This window comes from Pinus tabuliformis, chromosome 9, assembly GCF_031772625.1.
Source record: "Pinus tabuliformis cultivar Carrire ecotype Pingquan chromosome 9, CPIR1, whole genome shotgun sequence".
NCBI classification, from domain to species: domain Eukaryota; kingdom Viridiplantae; phylum Streptophyta; class Pinopsida; order Pinales; family Pinaceae; genus Pinus; species Pinus tabuliformis.
This window is the reverse complement of record NC_142307.1, coordinates 801766390-801785287: the sequence shown is the minus strand read 5'-3', so window position 1 is coordinate 801785287 and position 18898 is coordinate 801766390. Positions and strand designations below refer to the sequence as shown.

At 36.4% G+C, this 18898-nt stretch overlaps 1 pseudogene; it reads right to left on the bottom strand.

Annotated features, from left to right (window-relative positions):
* Window positions 1-8273: 8273 nt before the first annotated feature.
* LOC149151194 (receptor-like protein kinase THESEUS 1 pseudogene) lies at window positions 8274-18417 on the bottom strand (annotated as a pseudogene).
* Between the last annotated feature and the right edge of the window lie 481 nt (window positions 18418-18898).

Here is an 18898-nt window from a genome sequence, read left to right as displayed (position 1 = left end):
GTAACCTTTATCAAATACTCTTTAATGAAGGAATCATTCAACAAGTCGCACTTTCTACAAAACAACACATCCAACGTATTTCTAATACAAAGATACTTATGTGTGTTTATACTTCCTCTTGATTATTCCTAGGAGTATATACCAACTACACATTACTATTACAATATTTTCTCTTAACTACATAGTGAGTATATGTATTACCCAATAACGGCCAAGGAACATATTCCATGATTATGGCCACATTACATTAATTATTGTTAGAAGTTAATTAACGGAGAAATAAATACATAAAATATTACGGAAACACAAATACATAATCACATAAAACAAGAGAGACACATATATACATGGTTCACCAAATTTGGGTTACTTCCATAAAGAAACAGCCAGTCCTTCCTCTTATGTTATCCAGCAAAATGAAGAGATATAGCCTACAGCAGATTCATTGTAATTTCATCTTTGCTCTCACACAACCTCCTCTCTCTCTCTCTCTCTCTCTCAGAATAATAATACACAACCACAATACAATTCCATCATATAAACTGAGGGTTACCTTCTAGGGAAAAAACCCTAAATTAACATAACTTCTACCATCAGATCATCCACCTAATGAACGACCCAAATTGACTACGAAATTACAATATTTTACAAGGCAAAATTTCATCTATTTTTAGTTTCAGGGGTGCTTCCCCCAAACCCCCGCCAGGGGGGGCTCATTAAAAGTAGCCATCACCCCCCCTGACGGTTATCATAGAAGCGGTGTTGTCGCTCTATTTAGGAACTGGGGTCCAATGTAGCTGAGACCTTTGAATCAAGAAGATAATCAAGCTCCACACCCAACAATCATCCCCTTGTATACCACCCTCGTTACCCCATATTATCCTCCCTAGTAACGTTACATTTAACCTCTTACTATAGTGTTTCTTCATATGGTTTACCTTGCCACAATAGTGATATGCATATTCTTCTAACTTCTAGTTGCATCTTTACCATTGCCTTGACCTTTCTACTTTGCCCTTAACATTAGCTACAAAGGCCTATTTTGAACCCTCTATCTCATTGCTATTACCAAACTATTTCTTCCAACTATCATATTGCAAGAGTGTAATGCAATATTTATGTGTATTTTTTCCATATTATTATTTATAAAGTTGTTTTTGTATTGAAAATATCAAAGATTTATATATCATTATTATTTTTTACATAAATATATATATATATATATATATATATATATATATATTTTGTTATTTTTTGACGTGTTATTTTGAAAATTAGATTGGAGATAGCAAAAAATAGAGTTTGTGGTAATTAAAATTTATCTCGAATGACAATCTAAAATTTGAAAATGGAAAGAGATAGTGGTTTCCTCACTATGGGGAAATTGGCAACAAGAATCAAAATTTGCAATCTTTAGGAGTTGTAGAGTTAAAAGTATTCAGAAAAAGAAACTAGACATATAATCTAAAAATAAGATATTAACAACCAAGATGGGTAAGCATAAATTATGAAATATATCGAACATGAGCATCACAAAGACATTGAGTTGTCGAGGTTAATGGGTTGTTCCTCGACCTTGCATGGTGGCGGAATTGGGGAGCTGGGTGGTGATGCCATCTCAAGTCTGGCAAGGCTCCCTTCAACATCTAATATGAGATCCTTGAGCTCATCTAGTCTGTGCATGAGGTTGACCTGAGTTTATCTCCTATCCACAAGAACCTTTATTAGCATCATCTTAACATTCAATACAAGTCTATTGTGTGAAGATAATGGTTTTGATGTCCTATGGATTTGCCTGTGTCAGGAACATGTTGATGGGAAAAAACGACCTCCATCAACATTAGGGAGACCACCCGGTCAAGGCCCCAAATCAGAACCTTTTTTGTTTGGGATGGTAATTCCAACTGGTTATGGGCCCAGTTACCAGCTCTCTTAAGACTACCCTAAAATTAACTTAACCTAATCTAAGTGTTAATCTAACCTAACTAACTTATATGATATTAAAGTAATACTAATCGTTAGTTCTATATTAACTAGATATTAATACTATTTTAATATTAATATTATGTGACTATAAATACTATATTATATTAGTATATCTTAAATAACGTAGGTTAATTGTTATTAACCTATAATGAAATACTAATTATAGTATACATAACTAATTATTAATACTGTACTTACAATATTAGATCTAATATAATATGCTAATATAAAAATATGTAACTATACTAAATGATATTATTTTAATATTATTCTAACTTAGTCTAACATATAATATTATATATTAATTCTATGTTATAATCCTAGCTCAATCTAACTAAAAAAACAATGTATCTAATTACGCCGTAAGGCGTTTCCCTCTGAAATCAACTCCCCTCTCTGCCTACCTGTCATCTTGTAAGCCACACAATTATATGTTAGACGATTGCAACAATTTCAGTCGTTGATCGTTGATTCAAAGGGGTTGCCCAAATGGTTTGGGCGTTTCATTTGGCATCGGGTCGAATAGTTTCATCGTTTCATTTGGCATCGGGTCGAATAGTTTCATCCGTGCAGCTGAACGGGATTTTCTAGTAGTCTAATGGTTGGACGATTTCTTTCTCACCGCAAAGAATTTTCAAAGACTCTGGCAAACCTTCAGAAGTGTCCATATCGACGAGAACGCAACCTACGCGCTTATCTGCAGCTAGTAAAGAAGCCTCTTCCAGGTAGACGAAGTTTCCCAAGGAGTTGGCCACTCTGATGAGAATTTCTTTAGACCATTACTCAAGAGAGAAGCCTGGCAGCATTACCCATAAATGTTTTTGCGGCTGGAGTTCAGTTAGTTGGCAGAAGGTCATGTGCCATCGTTGTAGCCAGAGCGAGCCCCATCCGATGACCTAGGTTTCAGCCAGAATCTGTTCCAGATAGCTCTCAGACACAAAATAAAAATGCAGCCATTTGTTGACCAAAAATGTTTACTATAGGGGTATAGCCTACGAGCGGCTTCCAAGTCTTTCTTACCCAGTCTAGGAGTTGGTCATGGGTTATTGAGATATAGTTGAGCCTACCCACTAATGCTCTCTTAGATAGGGATTCTACCCGATTCTACCCTGTCCAAATTGACATCCTGACCTAGTGTTAGTTCCTTCATTGTTGTCAAAGCCTTTATGTGCTTTTGAGCACGCTTATTTTTGGCTCGCTCTACTTTAAGTCTTGGAATAAACCCATCTCCTCCTGCTCCGGCAGACTGCAGAAAAAATTGGGTGGGCTGATCAGAAGAACCCTGCATATCTGCTGACAAATGATGTGCCTTGTGCCAGTCTTATCTTGTCGGATGTAGAGGTTCACTGATATTGTAGCTGTAAAAGGACTTGCTGGGCCATTCATGTGTTCTAAGAGAGAAATGGTCCTTTAACCAGAGAAAGGATTGAGAATATCCCTTCCCTTCAAACAACTCGCTCGAAAAGAATTGAAAAAAAAGACGTGTATAACCCTCCTGAAAACCCGCTCAAAAACCGGCAGAAGACCAAGAATTTGAAGACGCAACTTACAGAGCTGAAGGGAATGCAGGGTAAAGGACAAATCAGTTCGATTATTTCAAGAGGGATGCGCTAGTATCCAAAAGACCAGATATCAATATAGAAAGATCACCCCAAAGCAAACCCGGCACTAAAAGGAGCCAAAATAGATATCGCCCAATTAACCGTTGCAAAACCAGAAAATGGTTGCATTCCCTGCAAATTGATTAAATTGATGCTACCATACTAGAAAGAGAAAATTTCCGATATAGTAAATCAATGTTTATATGGACCACAATACCACCACTGAAACGGAAACTCAATGGGAAGTCCAGGCAATCTACCACTCAGGCCAACCAGCCAGAATCCCCGTTGATCTATGCCATCCAGAAAATCAAAACAGCGAGAGGATCCAATATTATCAGATACCAGATCCCCCGAGCATCCCCCAAAATCCCCAGAGATCGAAAGAAGAGATCAAAACACGAAAAACGAACGCCCTATAGATAAAGCATTCTTTAATAGAACATCCTCCCGATCTAATATCCGTATCAATTCCACAACGACATCCCAACATCTAAAAACACCACAGAAAGACTCGATGCCAAGTCGTTGTAAAGTACCTCCATCCACATACCTCATTACGATCTCATCTGTGAGTCCTTCTCAGAGAGCAGAATGAATTTTTCTTTATTTCTATCATCATAACATGACTGTGTGCCGAAGGATAGAAGAATATCGTTTTGGTGTCTTTCTGTTCTTCAGCCTCTTCTCTGTGAAGGTTTTCTGAAGTCTGTGACCTCACTTAGGAGCTACATCACCGCATTGCCTTTTGAGGTATTGAAGTCACACTAAATTCCAATTTCCCTCCTATTTCTGTCGAGGGTTTATTTGTAGGAGATGAAAACATTGACATTTGCAGATTTTTATAGCTGGATTTAAATTTGTACTCTGTAATTTTTGTGGGTCTTTTGTTTCTCTGAACGAAGACGGCTTTAGGTTACTGTGTGCAGTATTTTGTCTATCAGCATGATTTGGGTGTGGATTGTGGCCTTATTGTAAGCCCTTGTTTATGTTTGCTGGGAAGTTTGTCTTCTATGTTCCTTATTTTGTAACTTCTATGGTTTTTTTTGGTTTCTCTCAAAGGAAGACAGTTTTAGGGTTACAGTGTGGAGGTATTTTGTTTTCCGATATGTTTTTGGTGTGGAAGGTATTTTGTTTTGGAGTCGTCTGACGAGGTGGAGGAATTGCCAAATGGCCAAAAGTGGCTTGAATTTGGGTTAAAATTTTTCAAAAAATCTTGTAGATACAGTGTTTGTATCTTGTTTTTGATGGTGGAAATGGATTCAACACCATCAAAACGTCTAAAACACCTAAAATTTTGAAGTTTAACAACTATAACTTGGATCTCCAAAAATACTTGCCAGATTTTCTCTAAATATGACCAGAATTTCCATAAGTTTCCGAGCAATTCCTCCAGCTAATTAAACTATGACTTTTGTTTTTTGACATGTTTTTGGTGTGGATTGTGAATTTTTCAAAATGCTTTTTCTTTTCAATATACCATTTTTTACTTTGCCATAAATTTTATCTATAATTTCTCTATGTTCTAAGAAGGGGTTGTCTTGTGATTAGGGTTATCTCTTCTAACCTTTGAACAAGATGGGTTTTTTTAAATCGAGATGGCCTTCCTTTGTGTCCAATATTGTTTTAAGATTACAAGATTATATTTAGGTTTTAGATCTGGTCCATCATTTATAGTGAATTTTTCTTTTATTGTTGTTATTTTTGTTTATTATTTTTAATAATTTTTTCGAATTTTATTACATTTTTGTTTATTATTTTTAAATATTAACTCGAATTTATTACCAATACCAAACACCAAAGTTTAATGATCAGTTTAATAATCCTTAGATTTATATTTCATCTTATTTATTTATTTATTTATAATTCATATAAAAATAAAAAATAAAAATAAACAAATTATAAATAAAAATATAATATAAAAATGTAGAATTCTCATATATCTGATTCTATGTAATTTTTTAATTCAGCCTAATTACAATAAATAAGGGAGAACAAAATTTTGAAAAAAACCAAAAACATCTTTTTTTAAATGTCTTATTGATTACATATGGATATAGATAGGAATAAAATATTAAACAAATGATTAAAAACTGTGTTAAAAATTACAGATTATCTATTTTAAATTGAACTTTTAAGTTTTATTAAATATTGGATATTTTAAAACATTTAAAATAAATTTGACAATTAAATGTCAACTCCCTTGAAATAACCATTCAAAATAGTTGATAAATTAATTAGATTAATTTAGCTTTTATTTATTCTTTACATAATATTTACGCCGTAAGGCGTTTCCCTCTGAAATCAACTCCCCTCTCTGCCTACCTGTGATCTTGTAAGCCACACGATTATATGTTAGACAATTGCAACAATTTCAACAGTTGATCATTGATTCAAAGGGGTTTCCCAAACGGTTTGGGCATTTCATTTGGCATCGGGTCGAATAGTTTCATCTGCGCAGCTAAACCGGGCTCCAGTGCTACATGCGTCCCACTAACCCTGTCATTCCCTATCTGAACACTTTCGTTATGCATTTCACTACGATTTCTTGGCCACTGCTACTGCGATTTCTTGGCCACTGCTAGGGAGAACGCCCATATAAATCTTCAAGCACTTGTTCCGCGCGAATTGAGAGGTGGCGTGCGTCCTGCTATCAACCAAGTCTTCCCGAAGTGTGAGAAATCGTGTTAATATCATAAACTCTGGTTCTGTGTCAATGCTGCAGAGCTGTAAGTCCTGGTTCACTGAAGGTCATTTTTTGAGTGCGTTGTTCATCCTAGCTACTGCCTCATTGATCACACACCTCGAGCTGCAGAGTTAGGGATTTATCCATCTGCCCATTTCAGTATTTAGATTGTAAAAATATGTTTGCATTATCTGGTGATCTACATATCTTCCCAATACAGTTGAAGGTTTTAGGAATTTGTTTATATACTTCTGGCATCATGATAGATCGCAGTTGTTGGTTGACCACTTCGTTTTAATAGGCCCTTTTTACTGTTGTTTGATGTGACTATTATTCCTCTGGTCTCTTAGTACTTTGATTTTACACCCTCATTCAGGATTTTTTTTTTCGAAGTGCTTTAAGAAACAATTCCCAAAGGTTGTTGCCCTGTTTAGAGCAGACTTCCTTCTGCCAAGGTGCTACGGGCCAGGTCCGTGAGGTAGCTATTCTGCCAAAATTGTGCAGGGCTTGCAATTGGCTTCATCTCTTTGAAACTAATACTATTTGGGTGTTGCAGATCTGGTTGAAAATATAACGCTGGTTGACAGCGTAACACTCCCTTGATCCCATCAGGTACCATTCCCCGAGTTTTTGAGTGATCTTGATTTTTCACCATCATCTTGGAATGTGTTTTCTACAAGTGATTTGAGAAACATACCCCAAAAGGGGCTGCCCAGTCCAAGAGGTTGCTATTCTACCAAAATGGCCTGGGCCTTGCATTGGGTTTTACTCCTTTGAAACTGATACAGTTTGGTGGGGCAGATCTAGGAACAAATGCAGCCCCGGTGGATTCTGCTTAACACTCACTTGATCTCATCAATGGACCAATTCCTTGGTTATCTACCCATGTTTGAAGTGTTCGTTCTTTGGTGGTTATTGCCCATTCTGCCAATCATTTTGGACAATCTCTTGTCACCTACTTTGCTCTAGATGTTGGTGCTCCTGACCAGTTCAGTAATTTTAGTCTTCAAGTACTTGTATATGGCCTGCTATTGAGATCTTACATGTAACATAAGTTTTATTGTTTGACCACTGCTACATATTGTCATGAAAGTCAGTTCTGACAATCATCATATTAGTTTGATTATTATTGCTAGCAATTAAGGAGATTTTTGAATCCTTATTCTATTTTGTATAATTTGAACACTTTTTAATAGCAGTACTTTGCTGGGTATAATTTGAACTCTCAAGTCGTACCTGATCCATGTGAAGACCAGGCTGAATCAACAGGGCCACACTAAAACTGGCCTGAGTCAATCGTTTTCCCATGCGAGTATTTGGCAAGATTTTTAGAAACGAAGAGTTTGACTTGGGAAAAGGGATTTTTTTTGGGTGAAATTTAGTATATTTTCCTCCTTGTTTATTTGCTAAGTTTTCTGTTGTCTCTGAGTTGCAAGCTGCCTCTACACTTGCATAGATCCATCTCAACCCTGGATCTATTGACCTTTAAGGGGGAATCAAATTTCTCAATGTGCAAACCTTTCAATAATACAAAAACTCAAGGTTTGCATCTGAAGGGATTTGATCCCTCTCAGTGCTTCATAGATCTAGGGTAAAAATGGATCCATGCCAGCCAGTCTTATTTATTTACTTAGGGTGCCTTGTTTTTACACTTATCTTTCTAGGTACTTAGTGAGATGGGGATTTCACTTATGTACTCATTTTATTCTATGTCTGTCATTTTTTTTTTGTCTTGGACTAGTTACGCCGTAAGGCGTTTCCCTCTGAAATCAACTCCCCTCTCTGCCTACCTATCATCTTGTAAGCCACACGATTATATGTTAGACGATTGCAACAATTTCAGGTGTTGATCGTTGATTCAAAGGGGTTGCCCAAACGGTTTGGGTGTTTCATTTGGCATCGGGTCGAATAGTTTCATCCGCTCAGCTTAACCGGGCTCCAGTGCTACATGCGTCCCACTAACCCTGTCATTCCCTACCTGAACACTTTCGTTATGCATTTCACTGCGATTTCTTGGCCACTGCTACTGTGATTTCTTCGCCACTGCTAGGGAGAACACCGATATAAGTTTTCCCAAATCCCCTGGTCCAAAACGTTTTCGTCCATGCACACAGTAACTCCATAAGCACTACTCCAAAGGAATAGACATCGGATTTTTCTGTCAATCGCTGCCTTTTGAAGTACTCCGGGTCAAGATACCCAAAGCTACCTTTGACAGCAATACTCACATGGGTTTGATCCAAAGCAGGTCCAATCTTTGAAATCCCGAAGTCTGCCACCTTGGCCACAAAATTTTCATCCAACAAAATGTTGGTTGTCTTTACATCACAGTGAATGATTCCCTGCTCTGCTTCTGTGTAAAGGTAATGAAGACCCCCAGCGGCCCCTATGCATATATCAAGTCTCTGTTTCCATGACAAAGGAGGAATATCTGATCCATACAAGTGTTTCCTAAGATGTCCATTGGCCATGTACTCATAAACCAAAATCATCTCAGAATGCTCCTCACAATAGCCAATAAGAGAAACCATATGACGGTGGCGAAACTTAAACAACATTTGAAATTCAGCCCGAAATTCTGCCATGCCTTGTGCAGAGCTTCGATTTCCCCGTTTTACAGCCACTATGGTTCCATCTGCAAGCATCCCTGTGAACACTTTACCAAACCCACCTACACCTAGAACCAAACTCTCATCAAAGTTTTTGGTAGCTTCTTCTATCTCTGAAAATGTGAAATGCCAGCCTAGACTTGAAGGTCCAGGAGAAGTAGGATCCCAGCTGACACTTTGCTTCCCTTGCATCCTTTCGTTTCAGAATGCCATCCATGTAGTGGAAGAGGCAACCATGGTTTAGTAGAGAGTTTTTGATATCTACGACAACAGAAGAAGTAGATCACCATTAATAGCCCAAGAGCAACAAAAAATCCTACAACGGATCCAACTATTAGACCGACTTTGCTATTCCTGTTTGATCTAATAGAATTGTTCTATGGGAAAGGTCCATCCAGACTTTTGTTAGAGTTGCTCATCTTCATAATCTCCAGCCCATTTAATATGGTGTTGGGGAGAACACTTGCCATATTTATTGCAGGTCCTACTTTGACAGCAAGATTTTTCGATCCAGTAGATGTATTAAGTACTACAAAATCGCTGTAATAAGTTGCTGCCAAGTTATTTTGTGTTGCAGCTGATATATCAAAATTACCGCCCATCACATTATCATTGTTAATATATACATTGAATTGTAACTCGTTCAATGCTTTGCTCACAATATTGCAGAAATGCATCTGAATGAAGTATTGGTAATCTGGATCCACAGTAAACAACCAAGAAATGTTGAAAGTTGGGTTTGTGACATTGGTTGCAGCCATCTCCTCAGCAATAGCATATACAATATTGGGAGCGGTTTCATTAGTAACTAGTCCTTGGTGGTACACAATATTGTTGGCCGGGATGCTGAAATTTTGGGCAAGTGATTTTGAAGCTAAGAAGCTTGTATCAGGATCCCAAAATCTCCCAAGGGTGTCATTGTCAGGGGTAATTAATGGTCCTCCCATATTAAGTCTGTAATTTTTTTCAAAAGCATGCTCAAATAGACCATTGTAAGTATTAGGCAGGGGCACAGCTTGAGCTGTGTCTGAAACAAGAGTGTTCGGCACAGAAACAACTTCAATGGCATTGACAAATGCAAAGGAATTATTGGAGGGAATAAATGTTAGGACCAATGTTTGTTCATTTACATTGATGAGATATTCCTTCATCACAATTGAACTATTCTGGATTTGGAAATTGTACAATAGACCAAAGTCTTGGGTGGCTACTGAAAATATGGCACTTGTAAGATTGTACATTTGATAAGAGAATGGAAAGAAATGTAAACGTACCCAGTGTCTGCCTTGGTGCCCAATACTGAAGGTATAGGATGACTTATGAGTAAAGTCTCTAACTATCAAATAGATATCAGAAGGAACCTGTAGATTGGAATTTGTAGTGTTAGCAAAGATGCCTTCATTCGTGGCAGTTGACATATATGAGGAGGGGGTATCTGCAGTGAAGATCCATCCACCCACTGTTGTGTTACTTTTTGATCCACGGTCTATAAGGTAGTTATCCTGTGAAGTTGAAACCCCATTCTGATAAAATGACAATAAAAACAACATACAAATGCACACAATGACTGCCATTTCCTTCACTTCTTTCTCTGCAGCCCAATTGTGTGGTTCTCTCTTTTCTCTGCACCCAAATTATAGGATTCTCTTTGTGTCTCTTTCTTCCTCTGCACCTCCAGGCAATTCCAAGAGCCTATAACTCTGCCCAGATTTCCACCCTGACCATTGAACTGATGTCGTCACCCCCTGACCGAGCTGGGATAGGACCTCCTTCTTTAGAATATAGAAAGATGGACTTCAGTTCACCTCTATTCTAGAGAATAATTTGGAGATGCCATGAAACTGCAGGTTCTTAAATATGTCAAGAACAAAGTTATAGAAATACAAGACCATTATTGTGAGATTTTTCCATTATAACCTGCACATATAACCACTACCTACAGTGTCAACACTGCTCTTCTAACTTTCTACCACATCATCAAATGGCCATTACATCAAGTCCTGAAATGATGGCTTTGCAAATGAAAGCAGAGTAGGACTGCAATTATTTTTTCATGGACTAAAAGCAATGCATGCATACAATAAATAGTGATATGTTTAAAAATAGTATGCATGATCAGAATGAATGTAAGAACCAGCATGAAAAAGGTTTTGCAGCCCTGAATTTATGGAAAAGTCTTTTTGGAAGACTCACGCGGTTTTGAAGCTTTCTAAGTCTACTCAGAATTCTTTTCGGCCCAAAACTTTCAATGTCAAATGACATCAGCAAAAATGGAACCTTATCTCTCAGTTTGTACTAAGTCTTTAATTTCCTTATTAAACCCAGCCTTCATTGTCCACCTTGAGGGTGACACATTCTGTAATTTGAATATTTAAATGTGTCACTCTTTCGTATATAAATTTCAGGTAAATTAGGTGACAATACCATTATCATCTGATAAGGATTACCTTGTGTTGCTTGTGTTTGTGTCTAGGGTTGTTGTGCAGTTTCTATGTAGTTACATCACACTTCCACTTTATGCCCTTGTGACACAGGTTAGTCTACTCCATGTTCATTGAAAATACAATCAGTTTAGGTGTTTGACAGGATCGATTGAACTTGAGAAAATGTTGGCTTATATAATTACAAAAAAGGAGAGTTACATCGTCCAAGTATTCACTTAGTATATTCACTTGGTTTATTTTGTACAGAAATAGATTAATCAAACCCTACATTGTGATATTAAATATCTTACTTGTACTCATAAAATTAGAGATAAGGTGTCACCTAATAATGCATTAACACAGTTGTTTAATGACACCACTTTTGATTTTTTTTTGGTTGATTTTGCCCAAAATATGAGTAGAAATTGTTAAAACTATAGTTTCTGATTAGAAATAGGGGAAAGTTTAGCTTTAAGTTGTTGAATTTGCACAATCCAAATGTTTAAGGGATTTTTCAGGACATTGAATCCATTTTTGTACTAAAAAATACAATGAAACATTGTGATCTCACCAAAAATCGTATCATCAGATTTCGGTGAAACGGTTAAAAAATCGCCTCATTAAAAAATAGTTAAACTCATAGTAGACAAATTTATCAGGAGATAGAAAACAATGGAGTTTAATTTTTCTTTTGTACAGCAGTTATCTCTCTATTCAGAGCTTCAGGTAAAGCCTCAAAGGATTTTCGAATGAAAAGTATGACCACTCTAAAATATGCTTCCTTTTGTTTGTTAAATTAAATTTTGTTGCAGTCTAGAGCCTTCTAGAAAAGGAGAGAAATAGAAATGATGATTTCTCTTTAAATCATTTTAATTTTATTTCTTGATATAACCCTGTTTGTTGATAGATAGAGAACATTTATTTTACCCTGTTTGTTGATAGATAGAGAACATTCATTTTATAAAAACAACACACAAATGCACACAATAAGTGCCATTTCCTTCACTTCTTTCTCTGCAGCCCAATTGTGTGGTTCTCTCTTTTCTCTGGACCCAAATTATAGGATTCTCTTTGTGCCTCTTTCTTCCTCTGCACCTCCAGGCAATTCCAAGAGCCTATAACTCTACCCAGATTTCCACCCTGACCATTGAACTGATGCCGTCACCCCCTGACCGAGCTGGGATAGGACCTCCTTCTTTAGAATATAGAAAGATGGAATTCAGTTCACCTCTATTCTAGAGAATAATTTGGAGATTGCCATGAAACTACAGGTTCCTAAATATGTCAAGAACAGAGTTATAGAAATACAAGACCATTATTGTGAGATTTGTCCATTATAACTAGCGCATATAACCACTACCTACAGTGTCAACACTGCTCTTCTAACTTTCTACCACATGATCAAATGGCCATTACATCAAGTCCTGGAATGATGGCTTTGCAAATGAAAGCAGAGTAGGACTGCAATTATTTTTTCATGGACTAAAAGAAATGTATGCATACAATAAATATTGATATGTTTAAAAACAGTATGCAAGATTAGAATGAATGTAAGAACTAGCATGAAAAAGGTTTTGCAGCCCTGAATTTATGGAAAAGTCTTTTTGGAAGACTCACGTGGTTTTGAAGCTTTCTAAGTCTACTCAGAATTATTTTCGGCCCAAAACTTTCAATCTCAAACGACATCAGCAAAAATGGAACCTTATCTCTCAGTTTGTACTGAGTCTTTAATTTCCTTATTAAACCCAGCCTTCATTGTCCACCTTGAGGGTGACACATTCTGTAATTTGAATATTTAAATGTGTCACTCTTCCGTATATAAATTTCAGGTAAATTAGGTGACAATACCATCATCATCTGATAAGGATTACCTTGGGTTGCTTGCGCTTGTGTCTAGGGTTGCTGTGCAGTTTCTATGTAGTTACATCACACTTCCACTTTATGCCCTTGTGACACAGGTCAATCTACTCCATGTTCATTGAAAATACAATCAGTTTAGGTGTTTGACAGGATCGATTGAACTTGAGAAAATGTTGGCTTATATAATTACAAAAAAGGAGAGTTACATCGTCCAAGTATTCACTTAGTATATTCACCTGGTTTATTTTGTACAGAAATAGATTAATCAAACCCTACATTGTGATATTAAATATCTTACTTGTACTGATAAAATTAGAGATAAGGTGTCACCTGATAATGCATTAACACAGTTGTTTAATGACACCACTTTTGATTTATTTTTTTGGTTGATTTTGCCCAAAATATGAGTAGAAATTGTTAAAACCATAGTTTCTTATTAGAAATAGGGTAAATTTTAGCTTTAAGTTGTTGAATTTTCACAATCCAAATGTTTAATGGATTTTTTAGGACATTGAATCCATTTTTGTACTAAAAAATACAATGAAACATTGTGATCTCAACAAAAATTTTATCATCAGATTTTGGTGAAACGGTTAAAAAATCACCTCATTAAAAAATAGTTAAACTCATAGTAGACAAATTTATCACGAGATAGAAAACAGTGGAGCTTAATTTTTCTTTTGTACAACAGTTATCTCTCTATTCAGAGCTTCAAGTAAAGCCTCAGAGGATTTTTGAATGAAAATTATGACCACTCTAAAATATGCTTCCTTTTGTTTGTTAACTTAAATTTTGTTGCAGTCTAGAGCCTTCTAGAAAAGAAGAGAAATAGAAATGATGATTTCTCTTTAAATCATTTTAATCTTATTTCTTGATATAACCCTGTTTGTTGATAGATAGAGAACATTCATTTTACCCTGTTTGTTGATAGATAGAGAACATTCATTTTACCATGTTTGTTGATAGATGGAGAACATCCATTTTTGGGGCAAATTTTGTTTTTCCAATATGTACAAATGTTTTAGTGAGCTTTTGGATCGTTCAAAAAACACTCTGTTCTGGTTAAATATCATGTATAAAGGAATATGCTCTTAAAATATGATGGGATATTTTTATGCATATGGGATCTCACATGAAGAACGAAATATTTGAAGAACAGATGGCAACAAAATGCTAAGAAAAAAAACAAAACGAGATAGAAATTCAAAGCATTCTTCCCCTGGTTTTACACGCAAATCAACTGTGTTTTTGGGATTTCAAAGCTGAAAAACAACTCCAATCCATGGATCTTCTCCATTTCATTTGCTCCGAAGATACAAAATAGCAGGAGACATGGAAACTGCAGATGCCTCTGAGAGATATGACCACTCAGAATCCAGCGCATCATATTCGGCAATTGATGCATCTTCTTCTTATCCTCCCCAGCATAATCAACCTGTTTTGGTTACCGAGGCCCCTGAGGATATAGAGACTACAGAATGTCCCTGTTCAAAAGATGCACACACAAATGATGACAAATTTCCCTTTCCCAGATTATAAACGTTCCATCCACATCATACAAAAGCTTGGTTCAAAGCCAATTTATATCTAAATTTGACTTATCTTCCATCGTAAAGTTTATCTTCATTTAAACAGCAGAGAGAAGTGGACCCATAACAAACAAGGAACCAAAAAGGCATCTGCACATTCTACCTACATTTCGTTCCATTGAAAAAATAGCTTTCACTAAAATCCACTGTTCAAATATTTTTAAAGGAGGAGCCACTTGCTTCTTCTCCTCTCCATTCTGTCAAATTCAGCTAGCACCAGTGCCATGATGGAAAGCCTTGCCATCGCACTATATGGGAAAGTATTGGGAAAGACAACACAACAGGCCCTGCCACTGATGAAGCAAAATGACATATTCCTTAGACTTGCTCTTACCATCACGGGATCTGAAAAGTCTCTGGCACCTCATAATGGCGGTCGGCAGCCGAATATACCTGGACTCAGGGATTATATAGGTTGTGAAAACTAAATCCAGTTTGGATGTTTTTAACAATTAATTTGCATTCTCAGTTTTTCTCGATAAGATTTGAACATTATCAAATACTTTGATGGACATCAAATACCCATAAAATTTCTATGGTTAATTAATTTAAATTTTATAAATTAAATTAATAATTAATTATTTATCAGAAAAATACTAGTAGTTTAAGAATATGTATCTTTTAAGAGGTTATATATTTCAATCTAAAATGAAAAACACTTATATTCTTATATTTTTATAAACTTTTGTAACCAAATCTTACACAAAGGAATATATTTATTTCACAAAACAAAAAGTCTATACATATCATAACCATAAATTTAAAATTAAATTATAATTATAATAACTACAAAACATTATTATTATATATATATATAAAAGTTAGTAATTTGATTACTAATTTAATCATAATTTTAAAATTAAATTATGATTATTATAATTACAAAACATTATAATAGTATCTAAATCAAAATATATATATATATATATATATCTCAAATGAATGCATTTTTTTTTTTTTAATTAATTTATTTTTCCTGAGAAAAAAAAAACAACCACCTCGTAAATTTATTCATGGGAATGTGCTATGTTAAAAACATTATTTAGGATGAACATTTAATGTCTCACAACGAATCAAAAAAATGGCTAAGAGGCCAACAAGTGAGCAAAACACGCAGGCCGGCCAAGAAACCTTAAAAGGCGCACCAGCCAAAAAAACAAAACAGAAACCCCAACAACAAAAACTAACGGGATTTCAAACAAAAAAATTGGGCAAGGTCGCCTGGATAACTCCCAAAAAGACCCCACAGATTCATGGCATGCCAATCAGCGTTGAAGACCAAAATATGATGATAGCCTTTAAATTTTCAACTCTAAATTTCCAGAGAAGGTGTAACCTTTTACATAATGATCAAGCAATGAAATGCATGGGGCTTTTACATAACCAAATGAAATCATTAAGATCATGCAATGAAATACATGGGGTTCGGCAGCTTGAAGGTCCTGAACTCCTTGGTACTAGTGGTAATGCTTCTGAGGACAAGGGCAGTCCTTTGACAATAGCTCATATACAAAGGTTTCGAAGCTTCTATATTTTAAATGGCTAAACAAGATAGCTTCTATATCTTAAATGGCTAAGCAAGATTTGTTAGACTTGTGGATTTTTATTTATGAAACCATTTATACTTATGTTACCTGACTAATTGGCTCTCTTATGCACCAATGTTCTTGGATCATATGCCCATTTTGTATGGAATGTCTACTAAGTGGTTCCAGTTAATGGGGCATTGATTTGAGTGTTCAATATATTCTTATTCTTTATCAAAGTATTTTTTTGCTCTATTTGCTTTCTTCAATTTATGCCTTACGGCGTTTCCTTTGCAACATCTAGTGTAAATGCTAGTTATTATGTTCACGTAGAAATTCTAATATTAGACTATGATATTATTAATATTAAAATCCTTACAATATAATACAATGGTACTATTACATTACCCTATTTTACAACTTAATAATACCAAGCATTAACATGTTTATTTCAATAGTTTAGCTATGTAATTAAATATTAATCTTAAATTAACGTTATTTTGTATATATATATATATATAATTTTATTTTTTGATATATATGATATTATATAATACTAATATTAAATTTGACTAAAATTACAACAATGTCAATTTAGGTAAAAGGAATGTTATTCATTAAAATTAATTCTATAGATTAATGAAAGTAATAATTATAAAATGCCACATAGAAGTACAAATATCTACCCAACATATACCATTTCTTTTGATTGAGCTTTAATGATTTTGAATTAAGTTTTGAGATTAATCAAAGAAAATTTATTTTGAAGTAGCCACAAGTGTTTTGTCTCTGTAAAAGAGATCTTTGATGCAGATAAAAAAGAAAAAAAAAGTGGAAATGCAAATTTAATGTGAATGTGAGCATATGCTAAGATATAAATGAAGTAATTTTCTTAGCAACCGATGGGATGTCGCGCAAAGCTCTGAGAAAGCAAACCCTAATCTCTGCATTCCTCTGGTTCTCGTAGCCAGTACAACATCGCTCCTGCTGATCTCTTTCCCATGGCTGCACCGTCAGGAGGGGCGGGATCAGCGCCCCCTCCTTTCAACGCCCCGGACTCTGACTTTTCAAAGCCTGCAGCATCTCTGACCCCTCCTGGAGGTTTCTCAGAAACAGATCAGGGTTCCAAACCTGTCAATAATGAATCTGACCCCTCAGCACCACGTGAAACGGATGACCAAGACAAAGACGTGAACTAAAAGTCTCCAACGTCACCGCCAAAGGCGAAATTGGCAACATGCATCCCAAAAGCAGCAGAATGCATCAAAGTTGATCTCCCCAGTCATCAAATCAACAGCAAAATCCAATTCATGCAGGACAACGCACTCATAGGCAAATTCCTTGGATTTTGGCCAACTGAAAAGGCTCTACAGTGCTGGATAGCTTCAAAATGGAAGCCCAAAGGACAAGTCACTCTGCAGCTGGGCCCCAAAGGCTTCTTCATGGCCATTTTCCACTGTGTGGAGGACAAATCTCGCATATTTGAAGGCGGCTTGTACTTCTTCAACTCCTTAGGTCTATACCTTCGAAACTGGAAAGCTAGGTTTAACCCAAATAAGGAAGATTTTAGTTTGGCTCCTGTATGGATTCGGATGTACTCCCTTCCTGTGGAATATTGGAAAGAGGAAACGATAGCGGACATCGGCAAAAAATTTGGGGTCTTCATCAAAGTTGCTGAGGAAACCAAATCCTGTCGATACACCTCTTATGCCAGGATCTATGTCCAGATGCACTTGACCAAAGCCCTTGCAGACACGGTAAGTCTCTTTCATGATGATTTTGAATGGATACAACCTTTAGACTACAAGCATATCCCTTTTCGCTGTCAGAAATGCCACGAACACGACCATCTCTTCCGGGATTGTCCTCTGAATTCCCAGCCCAAAACCTCTGCTAAATAATCTAACAAAGACTCTGAAGGATTCATTAAAGTCCCTAATCACCGGAGGCATGCAAAGAAAAATCTTGCAGTCCCAGAAAGCCCCAAAAAGCCAGAGTCCCAGAACAGATTCATTTTACTATCCTCTCAAGATCCCCCAGAGAAGCAAAGCACCGATCCTCGGGCGATCCCCTCCCCTCCCTCATCCTCCTTGATTAACAAAGCTTCACGGCCTTCCTCTGCCTCCGATCCCTCCATCTCTTTAATATCCCCTGTCTCGGAGAAACCTGCTCCAAATTCTGGCCCTAATCCCTCTACCTTGGAGAACACCGTGGTAGAATCGGCCAACAGTCTTCTTATATGGATCTAGATGCTGCTCTGGCTCTTAGTCTGCATGACAGTGCATATATGGAAGATCAGAATACACCCACTATAATGGATGAGGATCCAGAGAATGTAAGCCTGGATGGTCTGGACATCCTCAAATTGGAAACGGCATGCAAGCAGAAAGAATACAATTCAATACCCCCATGGCAAATCGACAGGCTGGAAGGAGTTCTCACAAAGCTCAGCACAATAAATGTTTGGGTATACAAGCAGGAAGCCCCTGGGATGGGAATAAAATCCTCAAAGAAACGAAGAAAAGAGGGTGCAAAACAGATTTGCAAAGGACCATTATCGTAGGAGAAATACTTATGGAATCAGGGAGATTCCCTAAGTTGACAAAGTTCTACAAACC